This window comes from Chroicocephalus ridibundus, chromosome 6, assembly GCF_963924245.1.
Source record: "Chroicocephalus ridibundus chromosome 6, bChrRid1.1, whole genome shotgun sequence".
Classification (NCBI taxonomy): domain Eukaryota; kingdom Metazoa; phylum Chordata; class Aves; order Charadriiformes; family Laridae; genus Chroicocephalus; species Chroicocephalus ridibundus.
This window is the reverse complement of record NC_086289.1, coordinates 30,227,730-30,252,222: the sequence shown is the minus strand read 5'-3', so window position 1 is coordinate 30,252,222 and position 24,493 is coordinate 30,227,730. Positions and strand designations below refer to the sequence as shown.

The 24,493-nt window shown below is 40.9% G+C and overlaps 1 protein-coding gene across 8 annotated transcripts in view; it reads right to left on the bottom strand.

Moving 5' to 3' along the window:
- The window catches only part of CDHR1 (cadherin related family member 1), an 83,020-nt gene that overhangs the window by 58,166 nt on the left and 361 nt on the right, over window positions 1-24,493 (bottom strand). Inside the window, exons 1-6 of one of the 8 annotated variants that reach the window (XM_063338780.1) lie at window positions 16,077-16,276; window positions 12,704-13,032; window positions 10,314-10,376; window positions 4,158-7,676; window positions 1,794-1,881; window positions 1,151-1,275 (exon numbers count right to left, since the gene is read on the bottom strand). The gene's annotated coding sequence lies outside the window, so the exon portion shown is untranslated. The other 7 variants (XM_063338778.1, XM_063338779.1, XM_063338776.1 and 4 more) reach the window with 7 other exon arrangements.

Sequence of the window (24,493 nt, the reverse complement as noted above, 5' to 3'; positions counted from 1 at the left end):
GGTAAAGAGACAGTGCTTTCGTCCCCTCAGAAAAAACCTGCTAGTCTGCAAAGCAAAAATCTCAGAGCACTTGCCTGTATGATTTATCATGAGTTATTGTCATTCACTGTGGGTGGCAGCAGAGAAGGCTTGGTGAATTCCTGGGAAAACGCAGTAACTCTCCCAGTGCTTCATCTCAAATACAGATCTTCCTGATTGTAGTCTGCCAAAGAGCGTTTTATAGTGTTTGCAATAAAGGCGCTGCAGGTAACTGGGGAAAGGAGAACATTTGCCACAGCTGCTAAGTAATTAAAGTTTCTGCTAAGCAATTTTACTAGCTTAGAAGCTTTTAAAGACCGCTGCAAAATCCATTTACAATTCAGTAACCTTGCTTCTTTGGAAGCTACAGATCATTCTCCTCTTTTTGCTTTGACAGGGATAGAAAAAGAACAAATAGTCCCTAGAATATCCAGGTATATTTAGATAGCCTACGTTCACTTCAGCAGCATGATCTCTGATGGATGTGGTGCCATGGAGCATGACACAGATCTGTGCGAAGGATGCCATTTAGCAGCAGACAGACAGTCCAAGTTATTTACGGAAGAACTAGTGTTGTGTATTGTTTTGCCTGTAAAAATAGTATATATAACTCAGAGTTGAGGTGTGAATAACGAATGAATCACGAGTTTATAGTTTGCTGTGTGGCTGAGAAAAATAACAAGAGTTGTCAAGGCAGAGGAAGGAAATGCCTGCGTTCTCCCCATAAATCTTCTGGTTGGCGTGCATGCTATGGACATCATTGTATATAAACCCTGATTACAAGGCAGTAACATGACTTGTTGAACCAGTGGACGTATGAAAATTAAAGGTGCTCCTTTCACTGCCACGTCTAACCAAACTCAGCTCTTCAGTACAGGAATGGCATGAATGCAACGACTGCAGGTGAACTAAAGCCCTCGCTAGAGATCAGCTCTAGCCCACAGCAGCACTTCAGCCACAGGGGCTGGCACACTCTTTGGATTTCACTCAGGTAAAGGTGTGGCACTGTGGTTGCAGCGCGTATTCCTGTAACCTCCCTTGTTGGGAATGAAGGCATGTGCCTTCACCATTTTCAGAAGGGAACCCCACAACTGAGCAACTCTCAAACTGGACTAAGTGCTGAGGTACTTACCTTATTAGGATCTGGGAGGTCTAACTGGCCAGGGCAGTTATCTCAGCCTTTGCCTTTGATTGCTGTATTAAGAGGAAATCTCAGTATCCAGGCCACCTTACACCAAAGCAGTGCTGGTCCTTAACCTAGAAAGCAAGGTATATTTCAATAAATTGAATTTCCAATAAATACTTAGCTTTGAGGTAATTTACCTTACCTCAAAAAAGCGTGGGACTATCACTCTATTCCCTGATACACTTTCCAGCAACTATCTAGCCTTTGTCTGGAGAGATTTCTACAGTCAATAGTCCTGTACATATGTTGGTTCTCAAAACAAGTAGTTTAACCTGGCTAGAGCCCAGAGGTTGACTCTTCATGCCCACTAGGTTTACCTATGAGCACTGTGCTCTTACTGTCTCCTCCCATGCCTTCAAGTACTTTATCTCAAAGTACTGTGCTTGTTTGATTTTTTTTTACAACAATCTGTCAATAAAATAAATCAGTAGAACCACACAGGAGGAATCTCAACAACAGATGTTAATTTGAGGAATGAATAAAATATCTGGGAACAGACTTCCATATCTGGTAACTGAGATTACATGATCCAAAGTTACTGCAGTGAAGGCTGAAATACAAATTAAATGACAGAAAAATCCCTACTCACACTGTGACTTTAAGGTGATTGCATGGTGCCTTGAAACAGAGGTGCTCAAATCCTGTAACTGAAACTGTCCTTGGTACAAAAGTAATGCCTGGAAACAACAAATGCAATGCAGCACCATTTTACACCATGTCTTTTTGACAAGGTGCGCTCCAGTCAGTGTCATGGACAGAAATTCATAGAGTCAAATGAAAATGATTCAGCACAAGGAGAAAAACTTGAGGACATTCAGAAAGCAGAAGAATTTCTGTGAGATAAGATCGCACATAGACAAATAGATGGGGGACCATCATGCCAAAAGACGACTTCTCTAGTCAGTGAGAATAGCCAATGAGGAAGATGTGGCATCAAAAATGGTAAAATCATGTCTAGGAACAGAAGAAAGCATGGAAAGAAAGTTGGGGAAGGAAGTAGAGAGAAAGTTTTGTTCAATTGACAGGAAAAGGTGCAAAGCACATTTTGTAATAAAATTACGATGAGCAGGTTGACTTCACTTCTCAGACTTAAGGATCTGTTTCTAAAACTGTTGAGCCTTGACTTAAATTGGTGGAAATCTAGGGGACTTTCTTTCAAGATTAAAGGTGGAGTTTACGAGGTTAAGGTCAACCACGCACATAGTGCTTTGCTAGGCGTTAACAGCTCAGATTTTTTTTTTAAATGTCCCTTTTCATCAACCACTCACCTGAATATTTTTGCAGAAGAAAGCAACAAGATTAGTATATATGTAACTAAGTGAAAGGATAACGCTAAATTGTTTAACCTTGGTACATTCAACCAACTTAAAGATAAGAGCCCAGGGACAATTGCCATTGTTTATTGTTTCCTAAGTAATAAAAAGTTAACAACTCAAAAGCCAGTGAGTCAGAACAAACGCTTTAAGAAGGGACTTGCAGACACTGCTGCATTCTCTCATCTCATTCAGAATCTTGTTTTCAACCATCTCACTGTTTCTCAGATAGTCTTTGTAAACAGATGGATTTCACACTTTTTTTCTGTATGAAAACATCTTTCTTCACAGGCATATGGATCTCTTGGGGAAAATTCTGGGATGCAAATAGGTTTTAGCATTGCTCAGTGAAAATGCCACACAGCTGGCACTGACTGTGACACAGGGCTCTGCAACAATTCAGGAAGTTTTGTCTGGAGAACCCACCTAGCAAGGACAGCATTTTCCACTGCACTTCAGTTTGCGGAGCTAATTTTAAGAGCATGCTACAGAGATTTGATTTTCAGAGACAGTGCAAACTGTCTTGGCTACAGACTAAGCAAATGGTGCCTCAGGAATACGTCTTTTTTTCCCCCTGAGGTTGGGATCAGTGCTGATGACCAAACAATACCACAGAACCCAGCAGAAAACCACTTTTTTTTCACTGACCTAAGTTCTAAGTGCCATCTTGCCTGTCAGGTGAGGGAAACCCTGCTGCCATTTAGCTTTTGGACTTGGAGATCCTATTAGCCAGGATATATTAGTTGCTTTGACTGCACTACACTTAATCACAAATGCAAATGGATGTTAATACAGTTAGGAGACTACAAGTGCCTGGAGGGCAGTTAATCACAACCATCTATTGAACAGGCATTTTTGTGTATACTGAACTTTTGAATGTTTGGGCTTGAATGCCTCCTATATAAGGTTTAAATCTTCATCTGTGAGCATCTGTGCTATACTGTCAGCTGGGGCTAACCAGCTCTTGAACTAACATCTTGGGTGCAGTTTGAGTCTCTGATAGAAACCGGACTTGGTGTGACAGCTTCTTACCACTACAGAGATTTTTGTGATTGCGTCAGACTGAAGACGACGGACAAGTCATGTTTAGTTTAGGATTTCTCATAGGCGCATAGTGACCCGATTTCTCTGATAATGCATTCAGAGGTTGACCAGATGGCATTGTGAATGTAAGGTGCTTATCCCACAGCAAATCTCTGGCCTTTGCCACTCACTTGGGGAAGATGAGCCTGAAAACATGGAATTAAATCCCCCACCCCTGAAGATATTCACAGTCAATGCCTCTGTAACACATAAATAAATGTTGTCACAAGGGCTGAATGATGATTTGGACAAATCCATATCCAGACACTGAATTTTTCTATAAGACTCCCACCCTTGAGACACTGAAAACAGAAGTAGTTTTTGGGAATTCCTTCTGCGCTGATAGTCCTGCTCTAAGATCAAAAGACAGAGCATGATGAAACAGTTGTGTGTTCAAGAACAATGTTGGTCATGCAATGGCTGCCGTAAGTCTCAAGATACTGAAGTGGTACTGGAAACTACAGACATGTGCGTGTTGGAAACAACACCCTTGATCATGTCACTTAATGTAAGACTATGGAGCTCTTTGCTCCCCACCAGCATTTAAAAAAACATACTTGATGAGTCCTGCAGAGAAACTCGCTGTGATGGAGACAACTGCTCACATTTAATAAGAACTGGTTGATCCGAGGCAAAAAACCCCGATGTATAAGGGGGTTTTCCCCTCATCTTCAGCCTGTAAGAAGAGAAAGTCATTGCTAAGCTTTGGACAAATTCTCAGAACAAACTTCAGTAAAAACTGGATATGAAATAGATCTGCATTCACCATCTGACAATAGTTTGCTAAAACTATTCATGAGGGGGTAGGCAGTAACGTTGGACAAAATAGAATCAGGCAACAGATCTCCAGACTTGATCCAATGAACACTGAAGTCACCAGGAGTCTTCCACTCAGCTTTGGCAAGAGTTGTCTTATAAGAATATATAAATCTCCAACAGGAAGCGTTCATTCCTCTGCTTTTATGTTTCACCTGAATTTATCATTTGAGTTGACATTGTCCATGAAGGATTTTAGCTTTCCTTGGCAAATGCCATCACAAGAAATCACCACTGAAGTCCATACTTTGGATAAGCAGAACTTCTCCAGAGCTAAAATCCTGAATTCTTCAACTATATGTGGGCCCTTGCATCAGCTGTGGGCCACACAGTCTAGAGGGCTGAAAACCAAACAGCAAGAGTTCCCATTACACCTTTTGGAGTCATATTTTGTATAAAGAACACATAATTTTATTTCTTCTAATACCCACTTTGAAAGAAGAGATACCAAAACCTGCCTCTGCCTCAGCACTCCCTGTCAGCAGCGATGATTTCTCCCATGCCCCTGACAATTCATAGTCATAGCGCCAAGTAAGACAGACCGATTTGGTGTTAGCTAGTGGTACTAAGCTCCAAACAAAGCAAGGGGCCAGCCGGCTCACTTAGCTGACAAGGTCAGACCAGGATCCAACATCTGTTCCGGCAGGCATAGGGATACTTCAGAAACATCTTTATTGGAACTTGAAGGCTGTGCAATTTTCATGCTTGACAGCCGAATGCACACAAAACCACAAGATACAAACAAATGCATTTGTCAGCTTGGACAAGCTAAGTTTACTGCATTATATAAGCATACAGCTTGTGTACTTCGAAAAGCCACTAAACAAGTATGTTTCTCCACAGGTAATGCCAAACAAATATACATAGAAGTGAAAGAAGACAAAAGGAAGAACAGATGCCGGTGAGTGAAGCCATGATCAGATGGTAGCTCTGTTCTACCACATGGGGAACATGGCCTGGTACATAAAAGTCAAACTCTGTTGAGGAATCACCTTCAGGGGCTGACACATGACATCCCGATACCCCTAGATGAAACAAAAAAGCATGTTTGGGCAGCAGTCACAATTCACGCTGAAATAATTTGAGGATTCCTGCTTTAAGTTTGTTCAGTCAAGACCAGAACCTCCCACAAATAACATTTTTAACTTGAACAGCCCTCAACCTTAGGTTGAGGCCTGTCTGGGAAACAGTAAAAATACTCAGGTGCTTTGGATGATGTCCCCGTATCCCTCCAGACACCCAGAATATTTCTGTAATTGTGCTTGTGGACTTTGGGGCTTATGTTTTTGCAATCAGAGAGAAAGTTTTTCCTGAAGGAGGATCGGAGGGTGTGGAGCACACTGGATGGACTGGATGGATGGTGGGGGCAAAGACAAAAATCACACAGCATTTTTCAGATACAAAAGAAATGGGCTTAAGCTCACAATAGAGCACAGAATCTTCGTACCTTTTAGCAATGCTTTATACAGAGCTGTGAACACACACGGCCATATTCAACAGAGTAAAAACCCTGCTGCAAACACATTTAATACCAAAAATGCTTTTTACATTTACTTATCATTTGTATTCTACAGATTCCTTCTGTGAGCTACAAAAGCCAAAATAGAAATAAAATATATTTGCCTAGTGATCATCAGCAGAACAATCAAACACTGCTCCTTCACCAACCTCCTGACTCAGATCTTGTGAGGAGGACTGGCAGCTCTTTTATCCTCGATAGAAAAATGCTACGCATGGACAGCTCTTCAAAAATAGGAAGTGGAGAGTTAGGTCTATCTAATCTCAAAAGCAATAAGAAAATAAAGTAATAACAAGCACACGGAAGACCCAGAAATCAGTTCAATTGCTGAGTACGATAGAAACATTGCCAATACGAGAGCATGGCCACATGCAAGTGCCCATAAACTCAACCCTTCAGAATTGCATTTGCCTGTGTGGGTTACAACAGGCCCCTGGCTGTCCCCATTCAACTCCCCCAAATTCTGAAGGGCACCAAGACCACTTCTATCATACTGAAAGCTATGTTAAGAGAAGCAGTACTTGAGTACTGAAGGAAAAACTACTATTGTCAATCTGCAGTTTGCCCAACAGCAGAAGAGCTTTCTACTCCTCCTCATATTCGCTAGAAGTAAAAAAACCCAAATCTATGAACATCCAAGTAATTCTGGTTTAAGGACTCACCCCAGGCAGAGAGATAGCAGCATAAGTTAGGAAAGGACGGAAGATACCTGAGTGAAGACCCCAGTCACTGTTAAGAGGTCAGCAGAGGGTGCTTCAGTTTTTCTGTTATTCAACCCTTTGGTATTATTCTTAGCACTTACTTCGCACTCCAGTAAGTTTTGTTTATTGAGGTGATCACACAACTCAGGTGCCTTGAAAGAACAGCTGCCTTCTGGTTTCCGGAGAAAGAGATTTAATCTGATTAGCCTTAACACCGTTTCAGTATGTTGTTTAATAACTACCTGATGACAATCTTCTAGGAAGTTAAAGAACAGCCCCCTTTGCTTTTAAAGCCAGATTTAAACCCTAGATGAGATACTGAAGAGCTTACCACTGTACTTGAATCTGCTCCTTTACCACTATTTTAACAACCTGCTTATCTAGTTTCTCAGCCCTTTCTAAAAGATGAGCTCTTTCTCATTTGCTAGAAATTTACTTCCAAGTGGATTTCAAGCACCAAGAGCAAAGGCTGCAGGAAAAATAATCACGTGCCTAGCTACAAACAAAATCCTTCTGTCAATACAAAATAAATCATTCATAGAAAAGGTTAAATATGCATATATACTGGTAGCTAGAAACAATAACATCATCCCTTCCCCACCTTTTAGGCAATCCAAAAATGCAAAACAAAGTGATTCAGCCAGCTCTCCTCTTTCTCTTATCTGAGGAGCTAAATCCCTGTTTGGTGTGGAGGAATATGCAACCGACACAAAGTCCAGAGGCACCAGACAAGCCTTCCCCAAGTTTAGCTGCCAGACTAACATTAACAAGATGAAGGAGCCTGAGTGAATGAACAAACAGTACTGACTGAAGCCTTTCCCAAACAAAAAATGAAAGTAATATACACTCATGTCCTATCTGTGAAAGGAGAGCCCTCAACCAAGTAAAGCACTGTGAAATGTAGTGGCAGGCAGACGCTTTTCAGCCAGCTCCCCGTCATTTTAACTGTGGAAGGGGTCCAGGAACCATCGGAGGGCCTGGTGGAGGACAACGCTTGCAATATTTCCTTATTTCCATCGGAGTAATTTTGAAATTTATACCTGTAAAACAAAGATGGAAAGGAGAGAAAATGAAGAGAGGTGTTTAATTGGAGGTGTGGAGAATGACACACAACTTTAGTACCTGAAGCTGAGCTGTGTTTGTATTGGCAGGCTTACATTATTAGTGATCTGAAAATAAAAAGGGATGTGATGGCAATTTTTTTTTTTTTCCTCTTCATCAGATTGCTGGAGATCACCCATTCCCAGCATCTTTTTTTCCCTGTACTGAGGCTGCACAATCACTGACCATATGATTGCTGCTTCTGGAAGTTTCCACAGTCAGATGAAGGTCTTCATAGACACAGGGGCAGCGCTACTCTCTCTCCAGAGCTCGAGTCCCACAGTTAACACATTACATGGTATCTTCTCCTTAATATCATCACATTCACCATCTTTCCTAGACAGAAGCCACAAGCTGGCAGTGGCTTGAAACATTTGCTTTCTGGGACAGTAATTGTTTCTGTTGGAAGAATAACATTCTAGGACATCAATGGTTTTGCTTCAAAAGAAGTAGCCAGTGTGGTTGAATTACCCCCCTCCTTAAGCCACGCTGCATTCGCCTCTGAATGGCTTTGCTGCTTCCCCCAGGCACACGCCTGGCATGAAGAGCAGCGCAGAATAACACCGAAGAACTGTCAGGGTGCCTCGCCCGTAGACTGTATAACGTGCCCATAGAAAAGGCAGCAACATGGAAGCACAAGTCACCCAGAAATCTCACAACAGCAACCATACAACCACAATACAAAACCAAGCCAACAGCGTGCAACCCCAGTCCAGAACCGCGTATGAAACAAAACACGGTGTTTCGCTTTGGGCAGTTGCTGCATTAGGCCTAAGCTTTTACATCTGCCTCTCGGTCGAAACGAATTCAGATCAAGCATTTTCATGTAGGCAGATTTGTAACAGAGACAAGCAGCCATGTGCAGCAGGCAGGTGCGCCTTGTACGAAAGCAAATAAACAGCAATCCCTGACCCAAAAAAGAGAGCCCCAGTGAGCAGGCTGGAGTGCTCAGAACCAGGGCAGAGTCTAACAGGGGACAAGCCACGATCATCAAGCACTATTGGGTCTGCAATAGAGGAAGGCATTTCACATTCCCTTTGTAGAAGATCTTTGCAGTGCATTTACAGATTTTAACGGAGTGCGCTTCCTTTGTACTTCTTTCTTCCCCTCAGCATAGTACTTTCCCTTGCTCTGTGAGACTGGTTATCACTGTATTTTACCCATGGGAAACAGCAGCCTGCTTTCAAAGGAACCTTCTCTTTGGAAGCACTTTTTATCAGAGAGAATTCATGGCTGTTGCATGAGAAAAGCCCGAAACGCCTGCTGTTTTGTCAGACAGCAGAAGGTACCTCAGATTGAAAAGTAACAGCTATGCTCATGGCATGAAATTTCAGTACTTTGGAAAGGCTATAGATTCAGCCAGCTGGGACACACGGTCTGTCTCAGGTCAGGAGTGACGAGAGCCACCTCTGTGCGTTCAGCACTGCATTCCCCAGTCCTTCTGCACGGGCCGGGAACTCACGGTTGTTGCCGTGGATCATTTATAGCTGAAGTCCTCAGTTGCTACTACACCTGCCAATTAAATAAGAAAGGAGCCCCAAACAGCTATAAACCCTTGACCCACAGGCATAAATCTGCAACGTGTTCACTGCCCCTGATACCAATAGGGCTCTGCGTATAAAACGAAGCACCGGGAGACTGGAAAGGATGGAAAGGCACCACATAAAGGAAAACTGCAGAGAAACACAAGGATTTCCACCTGGGTTACCTTAACACAAAAAAGAATAAAGCATTTAAGGTACTTTATCAGCTGGAATGAATTTGCTGTGAACTTCAAATTGGTAATTTTATGATTAAAAGATTAGAAGAGGGTAAATAAGTAGGAAATAGACTATTTTAGATCAAATTCACTACCTTTAAAGTTTAATGAAAGTTATCAGCTAGGCATTTTAATGAATTTAGAAACTTTTAAGATGTAAAATGTTGTTATCCTAAAAAGCATACCTAATCCTTTTATCCTAGACTTTTTCATGGTTTAGCTTTTTTTACTGGGGTCTCACTTAAACCAGGGATACTACAGACATACAGAAAGAAGCAAACTGAGTGCTTTCGGACTAGTGATGGTGACAAATCACCATAATAAGGATATATGAAAGTGGACAAGATTGCCAAGAGATAAAACTGTAATATTTACGCAGGGAAAGCACTGATAATGATGGCAGAAGTTCCAATAACTGCTTTAAGAAACAATGATTCTTTCTGCAGGAAATCGTCCTTTTGCTATCAAAAGTAGCTCTAACTAGAACTGGAAAATTACATTAAATTCTTTCATTGCGCATCAGAACAAGAAGCTAAGTTAACTCCCAGCTGACTTACTCCCTCCTTGCATTATCTTGTTCCAGAGCCAAGCAAATGAAGCTGGCTGCAGCCTCGTGCAGGTACACAGGGTGTTTCTTCCAATCCAAACACTCAATAAGGTGATGGAGAAGAGAGAACAATTTCTCAGTGGTACAACGAAGATAATACTCACCTGCATGGAAAATTCTGCAAAGTTTGCAGGTGGAAAAACCTCTAAGCGTTGTGATTTATCTATAATGATTACCTAATTAATGTAATGAAACTGTAAATCTTATTACCTTTATGCACTTTTTTGTTGAGCTTGGGCAGTTTTGAACAGCAGACTTTTTTAACTTTCCGACCTAAGGGTGAAAAATATGTTAGTGAAAACAGATAGTGCGAATAGCCGTACATATACACCAAACAGGTCAGAGTCCACAGACATTTTGATTACAGTTAAAATCTTTGAACAGAAAGATCTGTAAAACGAAGGATCGTCATGACTGATTTTTACATCTGTGCATAGCTTTGTCCCTAGAATGGAACAGGAACAAATTTGTTCTTTTCCATCACTAGTAGATACGCCAGATACATTGTCAAGATGTCATATGTTGGCAGGCAATAAAAGCAGCAAATTCCAGCTGCCTAAACCTCAGAAAGAGACTCTACACTCTTTTTAGAGTTACATCACTTAGTGAAAATATAAAAGATTACCAACAGGGGAAAAAAAAAAAAAGAGTATCTCTGTGTCCATATGCACAGGAGGGTAGAATAAATTGCTTTGGACAGGCAAAGCCATTTAATTATTCCCTCCCTACTGGACCTAAATAAGTGAGCTGTTGATTGCACTTGACACATTATGAGCTGGACACATTAAAGTCAGAAGAAAGGTTGACTCTGGACCAGAGGTGGAGCAGAAAGGACAGAGGTAGGTGATTTCTCATCAACAAAATCTTGCATATGCTCAATGTTTCTGGAAATCCCTGTGGCACAGTTCTACAGCCAAGACTAGTGATGTTGGCTGCTCTAGCATCCAAGAGGTTTGAGGTGTCTTGTCACCATCATTTCATTCTGATGTAACAGGTTTTACACAAAATGTCCATTCATCTTGCACACCCAGCCAGGCACTTCTACTTTCCCATAAGCATGTTTATGGATAAGGGACAGTGTCCTTTGCACGCCTCCTCCCCACCTTCCAACTCAGTGATGCACCAAACTCCTAGGGTGCAAATTAACAACAAAGAATGTTATTATAGGATCCTGTTTGTATTCATTTGGGTTTTATTTAGTATTGCTGTCTCCTGTCCTTCCTGGACAGGCTTCTGCTATGCTCCTGAAGACACATCTAGATATTCGCCAGCTTCCTTTGCACTGTTCCTTAGGTTTCCCTCAAGGGGGCCGGGAAACATGAATAAATAGAAATATAAAACGCAAAGGGAGCGGCAGAAGGACTTCAGGTACATATATGATGACATTGTTCTAGCATTCATTTCCCTCACCACAGCTTTGGCAAACAGTTCTAAAACTCAGAACAGACTCTGGTAAAGGAGAAAACGGGGCAGCTGACTTGACCAGTTTGAAAGATATTTTCCACATGTTTCTCCACACTCCTATTTACACATAAAGTGATTCTTAGGAGGTTTGTAGAACGTATGAAGCACAGCAAATCTCCTACTCCTGACCTTTGGACATTCAGCTTACTTGTTTTTCCTTATCTCATACCCATTCTCTACATCTTGTGTAAAATAAACACCATAGAACAATAATGGTGAGTCTCAAAGATCTACAATATCAAACATCAAATCTGAACAGGTAACTCTAAAAGTTACACCTTTGAATTTTGAAATCCTACTAAAATGTCTCCCTGCAAACACAGAATGACATCTCTAGGGATGTGGCTATAGACAGATGGAAAAACCTCTGTTTTTAAGATTTAAACTGCTCTCTGAATTCGTGCGTGTTGGAGTACTGCAAAATCGTAACTGGGTGCTACAAGGTAATACAGTAATTAAAGTGTGGAGTATCAGTGGTAAAAAAAAGAAAAAAAAAGCCAAGACTGATTGAAGGTCAGAAGAGCTACTCTCACCTGTTTCACTATTCTATAAAGAACTTGGCATTTAATCCAGTTCTGGTGACCTGACTGTTTCATATTCCCTTGTTTCATAAGGGTAGAAACTTCTTCCATTAATGTGTTTCTCACTATTCAGAAGATAGATTATTTTACATTGGCAGATAGTTATCTACTGGAAAAATATAACCGGAATTTTTTTCAGAGGTGGGTTTCTGAACACAGATTAACGCAAAAATTAATCATGCTGTACTACATGCAACAGGCAGTAACAGAGAGGAAGCACTACAAACCAAAGCATTGCTATGCAACCACATTCTGCAGTCTAAGTCTTTTCCTAAATTAATTCTCTCCTTTCCAGTCATCTAGCTCTGTTTGTTTTCCTTAATTAAAATCAACATAGAGAACGAGCATTTTGTATCACAAAAGGAAAGAATAGGAAGAGAAAGGAGACAGTTGTGTTAGAAGAATATACTGTACCTTCTGCAGTAAAGGCATTGAGACACAAAAGAAGGACAAACAAAAAGCCACAAAGCATGAGGAGCTTCATCCTTCCAGCTGGTCAGGAGATGTCTTCAAGGAGGCTGAAGCAGTTCTAGTCTGCCTCCAGCGCAACCTTACCTTTTTATAAGATTGGTTGAAAGGAATGCCGTGTTCAGAATGGGTGGAGATTTGGCCTTTGTATTGCACTTCAAGGGATGAAAAGAAACAGCCCTTCCTATTATGAGAAGCAGTTTACTCAACAAAATCAGGAAGCTGCTAGCTGTAGAAGAGTGTCCTATCAGTTAAAAAGGAGCACTTGGCTTTGAGTCTTAGCATATACAGGGATGCTCTGATGTAGAGTGTCCTGTCGTTTACAGCAGTCTCCTTAGGTGACCTTGTGTGCTCCTTTGGGTGCTGGGAAAGGCAGAGAGCAGCTGAAAGGAAGCTGTATGGACATCGAGCTGGAACTGAAAAGGTAAACAAAACGCAGATTTAAATCAAAGCAGTTGCCAATGTGTTGTTAACATAATTAACAAGACAGCCAGTTAAGCAGCAGATTGGTGAGTTTATTATTAACTTCTCAGTATCTATCATATCTGGATAATTAAGTCTGTTACAGAGATTCCAGTTAAAAATCAAGATTAAAAGTTCATCAAATTCAACATGGTATCAAGGTTCAGAGAACACGCATTAAAAAAAAAAAAAAAAAGTCCTGCAATCAGGGATCAACTGCAGAGCTGAGACTCTTAAATAACACAGACGTTTACGATTGGCAGCATCTAATTCTCACAGTTTATTCTGATAAGATTTGGGTCTCAAATACCAGAACATGCTGTAAGCTATGCAGCCCTATGAGCTGGAAGCAGTACCTGGAAGCGGCTCAGACTTGGAATTACAGCAGGACAGAAGGCTTCGCTCTGCTGCACATATGTTGCCCTTCTTCACCTGGCCCCCAGTTTTCAAAGCTTTCATATTTCAGATTTTGGATTTGGCTTGTTTCTTGCACTGCACCAGCAGCCTTCCAAATCAGGTCACCCCTTTATCTACCAATTTTAGCCCCAAATCTTATCTCTACATTTCTACCTAGCAATATCCAAATATTGTAAAGATTACTAATGCCTGACAGTCTTTTTTTTGCCAAGGCTGACATTAGTGAGGCTCTAGGATCAAACCACTAACAACCCTTGCTACAGATAGTATTATCTTCGAAGTGCTTTATAAGCAGCTGTGTCTCATCATTGGCATCATCGTTCAGACTGTAGTAAGGCTTTTAGTTCATGTCGCTGCTGAGCTTCTCAGAAGATACTTTTATGGTTCAGTCAATGACGCAGAGATAAACGAACAGCACAACAGAGTGTCCACGTTGGTTTTATGGACTCGGGCTTCTTTTGAATAGTTGAACCATACAGATGTGAGCCATCATCTTGTACTTTTAAAATCAACATTTTCGCTGGTTAACACAGAATCAATCCTTTAATTTGTATAGAAGTACTATACTCTATAGAAATGGTTAAAGCTCTCATGCAAAAACTCTTGTTACTTATTCTGACCATTTTAAAGCTTTTTACTCCCCAAACCAATTTTAATTTCACTGATTTTAAGGTGGTTATTTCTCAGATTTACACTCAAGGTCTTCCGTGCTTTTCTGTTAACAAAGAACAACCATTTCCCTCTCCCCAGCCCCCAAGAATGACTTTGTTGATAAAAGAAAAACAAAAAAGGAAAATCACGTCACTGAGTGCATCTCAGCTCTGCCTCTGAAAATGGCAGCTGCCTCAGTCAACTATCCTTCCTCCTTAAATATAAAGGTGAAGTAAAAATGAAAAAAAAAAAAAATCCTAAAAAAGGCACATTTAACTCAAGCCTACTAAGATTTTATACCTGTGCTGGTTTTGGCTGGGGTAGAGTTAATTTTCTTCACAGTAGCTGGTACAGGGCTCTGGTTTGGATTTATGCTGGAAACAGTGTTGATAACACAGGGATGTTTTTGTTATTGCTGAGCAGCGCTCACGCAGCGTCAGGGGCTTTTCTGCTCCTCACCCCACCAGCAAGTGGGCTGGGGGGCACAAGAAGCTGGGAGTGGACACAGCTGGGACAGCTGACCCCAGCCGACCACAGGGATATTCCATGCCATGTGGCATCACCCTCAGCGTATAAAGCTGGGGAAGAAGGAAGGGGGGTAATGTTCGGAGCGATGGAGCCCTGCTTTCCTGGAGATGGCTGAACACCTGCCTGCCACTGGGAAGTGGTGAATGAATTCCCTCTTTTGCTTTGCTTGTGTGTGTGGCTTTTGCTTTACCTACTAAACTGTCTTCTTCCCAACCCATGACTTTTCTCACTTTTACTCTTCCAATTCTCACCTCCATCCCACCAGGGGTGAGAGTGAGTGAGTGGCTGTGTGGGGCTTAGTTGCTGACTGGAGTTAAACCATGACAATACCTAAAGAATTTTTAATGTCTTTTTAGCATTGAATAGAACCATCTCCTTCTCTTCCTGTGTGCGTGATAAGAAATAAAAAATGGATACAGAAGAGGAAAATAACCAGGTGAGATGGGAGACAAGTTGCATAAGAGAACCTCATCACATGATGGCTACTGATGTTTCTAGCTATGTTCATTTAATTAAACTGGAAAAGTGTTGGAATGTTAAACGCACTGCTGCCAACACCTACCTCAAAAAAAGACATATTTTTCTTCTGAAATATTTACAGCAGAATATTGGCAACAGAAGTGTTTACAAAGACTTATTTTTCTAAATATAGATAACTGCATTGTAACTTTACCATCCACCCCAAGCATGTGCTACTTGGATGCCCTATTTGTTTTCTCCTTGGAAGAGGCAGGCTGCTACTCAGCCTCTGCTGTTACAACAATCCAAGCCTTCCAGCTACTGTGATGGGAAATGAGGCAAACCTGTATACTTACCTCTGCATGCCAAATACCCCTCAGAGGGGAAATGGAGCAGGTGGTGGGAAGCTCTGCTGTCTGCCCAGGGGAACAGTTTTAAATGGTTTACACTCTTGCCTTTCACCTTTTATTTCTGAGTTTGGAGAAGCCAAACCATTGCGCCAAAAAGAGCACAAAGGACTTCACCAGATGAGTCTGAAGTATTGCCCACAAACCTCCAAGTCTGCATGCAAACCAAGGGAGACTGCCATTATCTCCACAGCTTTCTTGAGCAAATAGGAAGATGTTACCTGCAAAGTGTTTTTAGCCCTCAGACCAGAAAGAATCAGTGATCGCTACTTCAAAACACGGCAGAACAGTCCATTCCTGTATTTTCTCCAATGTGTACGCAGCATCTCCAGCCTACATGCTCTCATCCGTTCGGCTCAAGACACATCGCCTTCTATAAGGGAAACTATCCTTAGTCTTACGTTATTTGATTCTTAATCTTTATTTCACATAATCTGCCTATAACTTTTGCCATTGCTGTCTGCCTATGTGCTCTACTCAGCATGTCTGTGCCAGTAGCTATGCTCATTTAGGTTACTTTTTAAATATCTCCTCACCTGGTGTTTGCAGACACCTGTAGTTTCTGCCCTTGAGTCTGTTCTATTTTCATATTGCTTTCTTCCCTTATGTCACTCCCATGCCTTTTTTTTTTTTTCCTCTATCATCCACTTCTGTCCCAGTCTCCTATTTTCTTTATTATGACCTGGTAATAGGTGAACAATATTTTTTATTGCAACTGCTTAACTGATTTTATTTCTGCCCCCCCCCCCTTAAGCTATTTTTTTCCAGGCATGAGTCTGCTTTTTGGCAGAAATATTTTGACTTTCCAATAAAATACAAATGCATGAAAACCTAAGTGTTATTTTTTTTGAACCAGTCTCAAATCATATACATGCTTAGACTCTACCATCATTCCTCATGGGAGAGAAAGTTCAAGCATAAAATTTCCCACTCATCATGTGGTCTAAATTGTCCATTCCGGATAATCTCTCATACTATGTTGCAACTAGAAACCTGCTGATGCATACACCAGACTGAAACAACTTAGCTTTTGAAATCTTCTACAAAGCGGGAGCTCTGCATTTAGAGGCAGAAAGGTTTGTCCCTCCCTCACCAGTCTCCCTGCTGAGCTGAAGCCGCTCTCGCCTGCTGCCAGGAAGCCCGAAACCCTCCTGTTTCGGTTTCACAGCACACCTTCACTGCCTGGCTATTCATCACAGCATTCGCCTTGCTGTAGCCACGCCAGTTCCCACCAGTGGCCTTCCCGAAACCCATATATTTCAAGACTACTTCCCTGTCCCTCCTCGTGACTGCAGATTTCCATTCCCTCCTTTTTTGTATAAGCAAGCCTTATGTTCTGTATATACCAAAAAATACATCCACATTCTTCAGAGTGACATGCCTAGTTATGGCTGGAAGGCCAAAATTGGCTCAAGTTAATGTGGGTTTTGTTGGTTTTTGTTTGTTTTTTGTTTGTTTTTTTTTTTTTTTTTTAAATTTTTTTTTTGTTTTAACTTGCTGTCTACTCAGGTTTTTGTTAAAATCCCCTGCTTTTCAAGGGGACTTTTAGTATGACAAATATACTAAGGCACACTACAGCTACGGCAGAAATTAAGCCTGCATTAAATTAGCATCTCATAGATCGGGACTACAACGGACCACAGTATGCCCCCACGCACTATGGAAGACATTGATTCAAAGTGCTTTAAATAATCAATTTTAAATTATGATTTTAAAAAGCAGATTTTAATATCCACTCTTAATCTTGTTTCCCCTTTATACACATTCATTATTTCCCTAAGGAAACATTCAAAGTTGGTTGATATAACTATAACTGCCACATCAATTTTTACAAAATACAGCCTTTGCCTACAAGGCACTACTAGTTTTTGCATACCTGAAGGAGGTATAAACACTTCAGAATAAGCTCAGTACATGCTTATTCTGATTTCAGCGTTCATAATTTTAATACATTAGATTCACCTACTACAGAATTAGGTAAGTTTCTAATTTGTGATTTTTGCAAGGCTCTGCTCACTTAACTCCTACCTACAGAGCCAACAGTCTCCCTTGTTTCCCTGACATTCATGAACTCCCTGCTGTTGCAGTAGGATGAGTTATTCTTTGATGTTACCAGCTCTACCCTTCCTTCCTCCCTTCATTGCTAAGATCCCATGCAGGTGTTGGTCACCCATTACCTAGGCTAGGATAAACACCACAAGGTCCACAATTACCACAAAGTCTGATTTTTTTGCCTTCCAATACTTCTCCCAGCTGCTCCTTCGTAAATCACAGAGTAGTGGTAGCAGGGGTGTCCTTGACCCCGTCTTTGTCAGAGCTCTTTCTCTCCCTTATGCCCTTGACTGTGTCACCCTCTTTGCCAAAGGGCACACATCCCGTTGGCTCTCAAACACGCACTACCTAGTCCCATAACTGCTGTTCTTAAAAGCACATTCAGCTCACTTCTCACACCTGCTAATTTTCCATTTCCTTCCTTTTCAGCACTACAGCCAGTACTTCTGTGTTGTTACTTATACATATATAAAAAGGACCACTGTCACACCTAATTATGACCATAAAACCCTGTGGGATTTTTTGCAGGTCCAGGCATGACTCAATGATATGTAAACAGAACATGGCTAAAAATTCCCCACCTTTTACAGGAATTCCTTATTTTGTTATGTGTGCCAAAGAACATTTGAGACAAGGCAATTAAATTACCCTGCAATTAAATTAAAATCTGATCCTAGATACTGACTACAGCAGATGTTTCTAAGGATTTCCATGATGTTTCAAATAATTGTGCTTTAAATCATGATCTAAATAAGCAGCTGCATAATTTTTAATAATTTACTTTAACTTTTTTAACAAACATATAAATCTGTTATTTTCCTAAGAAAGGGTTCTTTGCAGTCAGCTGGAAGAAGGCCAGACCTGACCCCTGTATGTATTTTCAGTTGGCATGGCAGAATACAGGATGAAATTTAGATCTCACCTTATGAAAAATATTTAATGTAATTAGCTTTGCAACTTTCATCCAACTTGTCCCACCTGCAACACTGCTGGAAGCTGAGAGGTAACATGCACTGGCATTCATAAAACCTATATAATAGTACACCTATAAAACAGTAACACTAGGTATGCCTGATGCCTTTCTAAAACTTGAATTACTCTCCAAAAGACAAAGATGATTCCTCCCTATTTCTGCTGACATTAAAGAGAAGGACTTTTTTTTTTTAAACTATTCAATGTTTGAAAAGAATCCAGTAAGGTAGCTTATTTATTCTTTGATAAATGACCTTCAGTTTACAGCAAACTTAGAATTTAAAAATGGTTGCCATAAGTTCACTTCAAATTTTGAAACTGACTAATTTTGAAAAAAAAAAAAAAGAAAAAAGCATTTAAATAACCCTGCCAGGTAGTATTTAAGTAAGAACTGGATTTTTATTTCAACATTCAATCATCTCAGTGACCTTTAGTCATCGTAATAAAGTGGAGACAGGTTCTTACAACCCAGAAAACAGAGTACCTCAGTCTGTGGCAACCCTCGGTGAGGATGGCTGTTCAGACCTGTAATCTGTCACTGGAAGGTCAGCTGTTACAAAGGCAAGTAACCTGCTGGCACAAGGCTCTGAGAGCAGTCATTAACCCAGCATTCACCCACCCCCATCTTACAGCTTATGAACACACGTATAACACAGAACTGACACACTCTGGAAACGCAAGTGTCACATTCACACATACCTAACATATCTCAAAGCGATGACTTTTAGCTCTTAACAACCTCTCCTGTGCCAACAATGAATGGGAATGGGTTCAGAAAGACATGCTATCTTTCTTAATTCCTTCACTCAGCTTTGACCCCATTTGGTCATCATCATTAAGCTTCAACAAATCTTCAGCACTACTGTACGGCATTTCTTTTTACTAACTTGTACAGAGGAGCTAAGCTTTAACTGCAAGACAGCAGCGGGTTTTTTTGTGTGAATGAGCAATCTTGTAATATATTATATATTTGCATTTCTTGCTAGTGGTCTGAACACCAAAAAGAATTGGTGGAAATCTGTTTTTTAATTACCACAGTTTCATTTAGAAAAATAGCATGACAAATCATCTTCTTGGAAACTGACTTAGCCAAGAAGGAATTTGCCTGGGGCAGGGAAAAACACCAAAACCAAAACAAAAAGAGCTTCTGACCACTATCAGGAAAAAAAAAAAATTAAGTATTTAACTGGAAAATCCAAGATTAAATGCAGCTTCCATGAAAAATATTACTTAGACATTTTAATAAAATGTACAGTGGTCTAGGTATCTATGGAAGTACTGGACTTCTTCCTAGACACTAACTGACCACCACTGCAATGGTGAGATAGCAGAAGCATGATAGTTTACTTGTATAAACGTAATGGTTTTAAGTTACAGGCCTTCATTTACTGAGTGCAAGCCTAAAATCACTGTACCTGTACTGACACAGGATGGTACACATCTACCATCACTACCAATTCACATTGTTCCTGACTGCGCTGATGGCCCATCCAGAGATGAAGATCACTTTTTCCTCCTAAGCAGTACACAATGCATCCTCATCCATCACCATCTTTTCTAAGAAAAATGATGCCACAAAAAAAAGTAAAAAAACCCAACAACCCCAAACTGCAAAAACCAAACAAGAACAACTGCATTTCTTAAAGCAATACATCCCTTCAGGAGCAAGAGTAACTTAACCAGATTCCTTCCCCCGCCCAAGACAATGTAAGGAAACAAAATTCCAGCTATGTTTGCAAATTACATTTGAGTCCCAAGGAAGAAACATAAGCTGACCTGAAATGCAAAAAACTTACTCTCCTATCATTTGTGTCTCTTACAGAGATGGATTCAGACACCACTTGGGCTCTCACTAAAAGCTTCAGCAGAGTTCTCCTATCCCATCAAATTTCTAGCTAAAATTAAAACCATTGTTGATGAAGTATGTGGTTTTTTTCTTCCACACCTTCCTAGTCACTTAAATACAACTGCAGTGACAATTAACTGCTTTGGGGGACAGACTGTGTTCATTGCATTGAAATGGTGCCCAGTGAACTGGATCACGGGATTTTAGCTCAGGCAAGCTGATACCAGTAGCTGACACTAAATCAAATGATGCAATATTCTCCTCAGACAAATGTGTCTCTGTAGGAGCTGATAGGAAGAAGCTGAAACTCATACCATTACAGAAATGCAGAGCACCTTAGCCTCTAAGCACCTTAGTTCACTTTCTGGACTTCATGTTGCCGACTTATTTTGGTTGTGTTAAATGATCAGCATATCCACAACGTACAGAAGATCCAGGAAGAGGCCACAGTGGCTCAGTAACACCATTTATACCCACTCAGAAAGGCAAACTCCCCTGCTAGCCCTGAAACCACCTCCTGCCAGAGCAGTACAAACACGGTTTATCTATGTTTTTAAGAAAGACATCAATATGCAGATAAATCACGAAATCTTTCCAGAAGCCCTAGAGGCTGACAGCTGCACAGTGTTTTCTGCTTTGGAGGCTTGCCAAATGAATTAAACGCCTTATCTATTCAGGAAAAAGAACAAGATGCCTGCCCAGACATTTGTCATTGTACCACTTTGTTTCCTCATACTAAGCTTTCTGGAACTAAGTATTGGGCAACCAGACTAGTTATTTTGTACAAAAGACCCAACAGTGTCTTGTATTCTTCTATCATCTTTCTGAAAGAAGGAAAAAGCGCTTTCTCAACAGCAGCTAAGAGTGAAAGAAGGATAAATCTTTTAGAGCCACAGTAAATGGCAAGAGGGATAACCCTCCCTGCTTAGGCGCCTGTGTTTTTCCTCACTCTGGGGGAAGAAGTGACACGCAGTGGGAACAGATCTGCTTCCATAACAAGAAGGTTACACAGCTCCTCTTGTCACCCTGTCACAGAGGCATGAGCTCTGGCAGATCAGCTGTCAAAAACAGTTTCCTAAATCACATCTTGGTTGAACTAGAGCACCAGACCACCACAAGAAGATGATGTTTCCCTCACGCATAGCACGCTTAGCGCTGTATCCAATGTAAATGTTTTTGGACTGAAGCCTTGCCTTGGCTTAGTGTGCTCTCTGTTTAGAAGCCTACAGCTACCAGATAAACTGGCCCTCATCACATCTAAGGCCTGGAAAGACTAGAGAAAGAACAGAAATCACCTAAGAAACCAGGGGGAAAGGGGACACATCTGTTATTCCATCTTCACCATGTTGCCTGCAGGAGGAAAGTTAAAACCAGGCAAAATATACACAGCTACAAGCCCCACCTTAATAGAGACGTCTGATGAGACAGAAGAGTGAAGAGACAGAGCTCAGAGACCACAAACACCACACACGAGACTCACAGGCACGCCAGCTGCCAGCTCTGCAGAGAATTTACTCACAGGGCACAAAACAAGGAGTGGCAGGACACTTGCAAAAAAAGCTCCGTGGAAGATGTTTTAAACCCTGCTCCACGACAGTCTCCTGAGCTATTATCAATTCACCATAAACTGCTAAGAGAAATGATGATCTCAGTCTTGCTCTTCATTCTGGCCTTTGCTAGTTACTATATCCCAGACTCTGTCATTACTGCCTCTAATACAGCGAATACAACCATAGCCTGCAGTTCCTACACTACATACCCTTCCCCTTTGAACGCAGAGGCCAGCATGTACTCCCAGAGGACTAGGTTGGCTCACCATAACTAGTCTAGTTTGAATTAAATTAACTTTGCATCCTGAAAGTTCTTAACGTTCCCTGCCTTCTCACAGCTCAAAAGCTAGTTTCATTTATCTCTAAATTTAACAAGATCATTTGCTCCAACTGTTTTATTCTCCTTATGCCACAAGCAGCTGCTTCAACCTGGTTAGAATAAATTCTCATATACAAAACGCAGATTCTTCTTAGCATGGCATGAGCTTTTAACAAAATATTGATGAATCTTATAATATATTAGCATACCACCTCCAGAAATAATGACTATGAAGACTGCAGTTTTAAGAGTTTATCTAGTTTCTTTTTGTCAAGTGCAAAAAGACTCTAGCGCGTGCCTTAATTTAACAATGAGAACTCAAACTACTTTCCTCACAATTCTGGGAGACATCCTTTGTGGCTTTTGAACTCTAATATGAATCTAAGGATGCATCCCTTATTCCCCTGGATGATTCAGAAGTACTTACCTCTGCACTCAATTTCCTTCCCAGCCCCCAACTCACCTTAGCAAAGAGCAACACCCTTTTTTCAACTGCAAAGACACAGTACAACATTTGCTGCTCCTTTCATAAAATTAATGCTTTAAAGACTATTGTACAAATGCCTTGAACTTCCAGCTGTCAGACTCTAAAGTTACAGGTTAGCAGGCTATATAGTAATTTGTTTTTTCATTCCATCTCCTGTCTCCAACTACTCCCCTGACACACTTCTGTCTTACAATTCTGTACATTCTTTGACCTATTTTATTAAAGATTTTTCCTTCTTCTTGGCAAGTCTGAAGATGACCTCAGTTCACTACTTCTAGTCTTCTATTTCCAGTTTGCTTAAGAACATTTTCTGCCTTCCCACTTCTCCCACTGTATCTTAGGTGGCATTTACAATGAAGTTTAGCTAATTGCCTGAACCACGGGTGGAACCTGACAAGGGAGCTCTTAGCTTTCTAATCCCCATGTCTCCTAGAAATAATACACTTTCAGCTGGAGGTCTTCATCTCTGTTCTTACACACTCTCTGCCAAGGAAACTAATACTCCCACCCAACACCCACGTCTGCCCCACTGCCCCAGTTAGATGCCACCAACATACACGTACCAGAGTGAAACGGTACATGGAGAAAAGATCAACCATGTTGCTCTTGAAGCAATTCTTGCTGCCTTGGACTACCTGACTTAACCAAGCTGGAAACATGGCACACACCTTTGTCCACCTTTATCAGTGTGAGCTACCAATGCAACTGAATACACTGCAGCCACCAAACTGTAGAGTCTCAATTTTACTGTCTGTAAAGCAAACAAAACAAAAGAAAACCTTTCCCACTTCACTCCGACTTTCTTTGCTTGTAATTCATGGATCTAACCATAGTCCAAGTGAATATTGTTTTTGACAGACTTGCTTCAGTTAACTGATGAGACAGATTAAGTGCCAATACTGTGTAATTACTAAACGGACTTTTACATCTCAAGCCTAAAAAAGGCTGGAACTTGACCATGCAGCCCAACCTCCTGCATAATTTCTACCAAGACATTGCTCCCAGTAACCACTGCACTGTAGCATGAGATCCAAAATTGACTTGGAAGGCTTCAAGAGAACTAACCACAACCCCCATTAACCCATGGCAAGTTTTGAAATTTCCCCGCCCTCGAACTGTGTTCCTGGGTTCTACCCTATTTTATCATGATTGTAATACAGTCCTATTTCTGGCTAATGAAACTTATGACTCCTTTTTTTTTCCTGCTATGCTTACACATAAATAGGTACTTCTCCTGTATTTGTTGTCAGTTAAGCGGCTGCTTAAGCTTCTCACTAAATAACATTGACCTTCTTAAATCTCACTTGAAAACATGAAAACTGTTTTCCTTAAATATGAATTTATTTACTTGAAACAGGAAACCATGAAAGTATCTGATCCTGGTTGCTTTTGTGATCGATTTCTCTCACTCCCCCATAAAACTTAATTGGTTATAAACAATGAGCAAAACTCTGTAATAAGTATCTTGACTAAAACTCAATGAGGGAATACAACTGTGTATAACCCTCTTCAACCTGACTCCCAGATCCCTCTCTTGTTCATGGTCAACCTCTAAAATTTTGTCCTCAGAACCTAGACAAAAAGAGTTTTGCTCAGATTTTCTTTTATTATAGGCACAGAACCAGAATTTTGGTGTAAGACAGCTTCCTGCAGATTTCAGAATTTGAGGACAAGCACACTGCTGTGTTCAGCTACAGCAACAGTATGCAGAAATTAAGCATATAAAA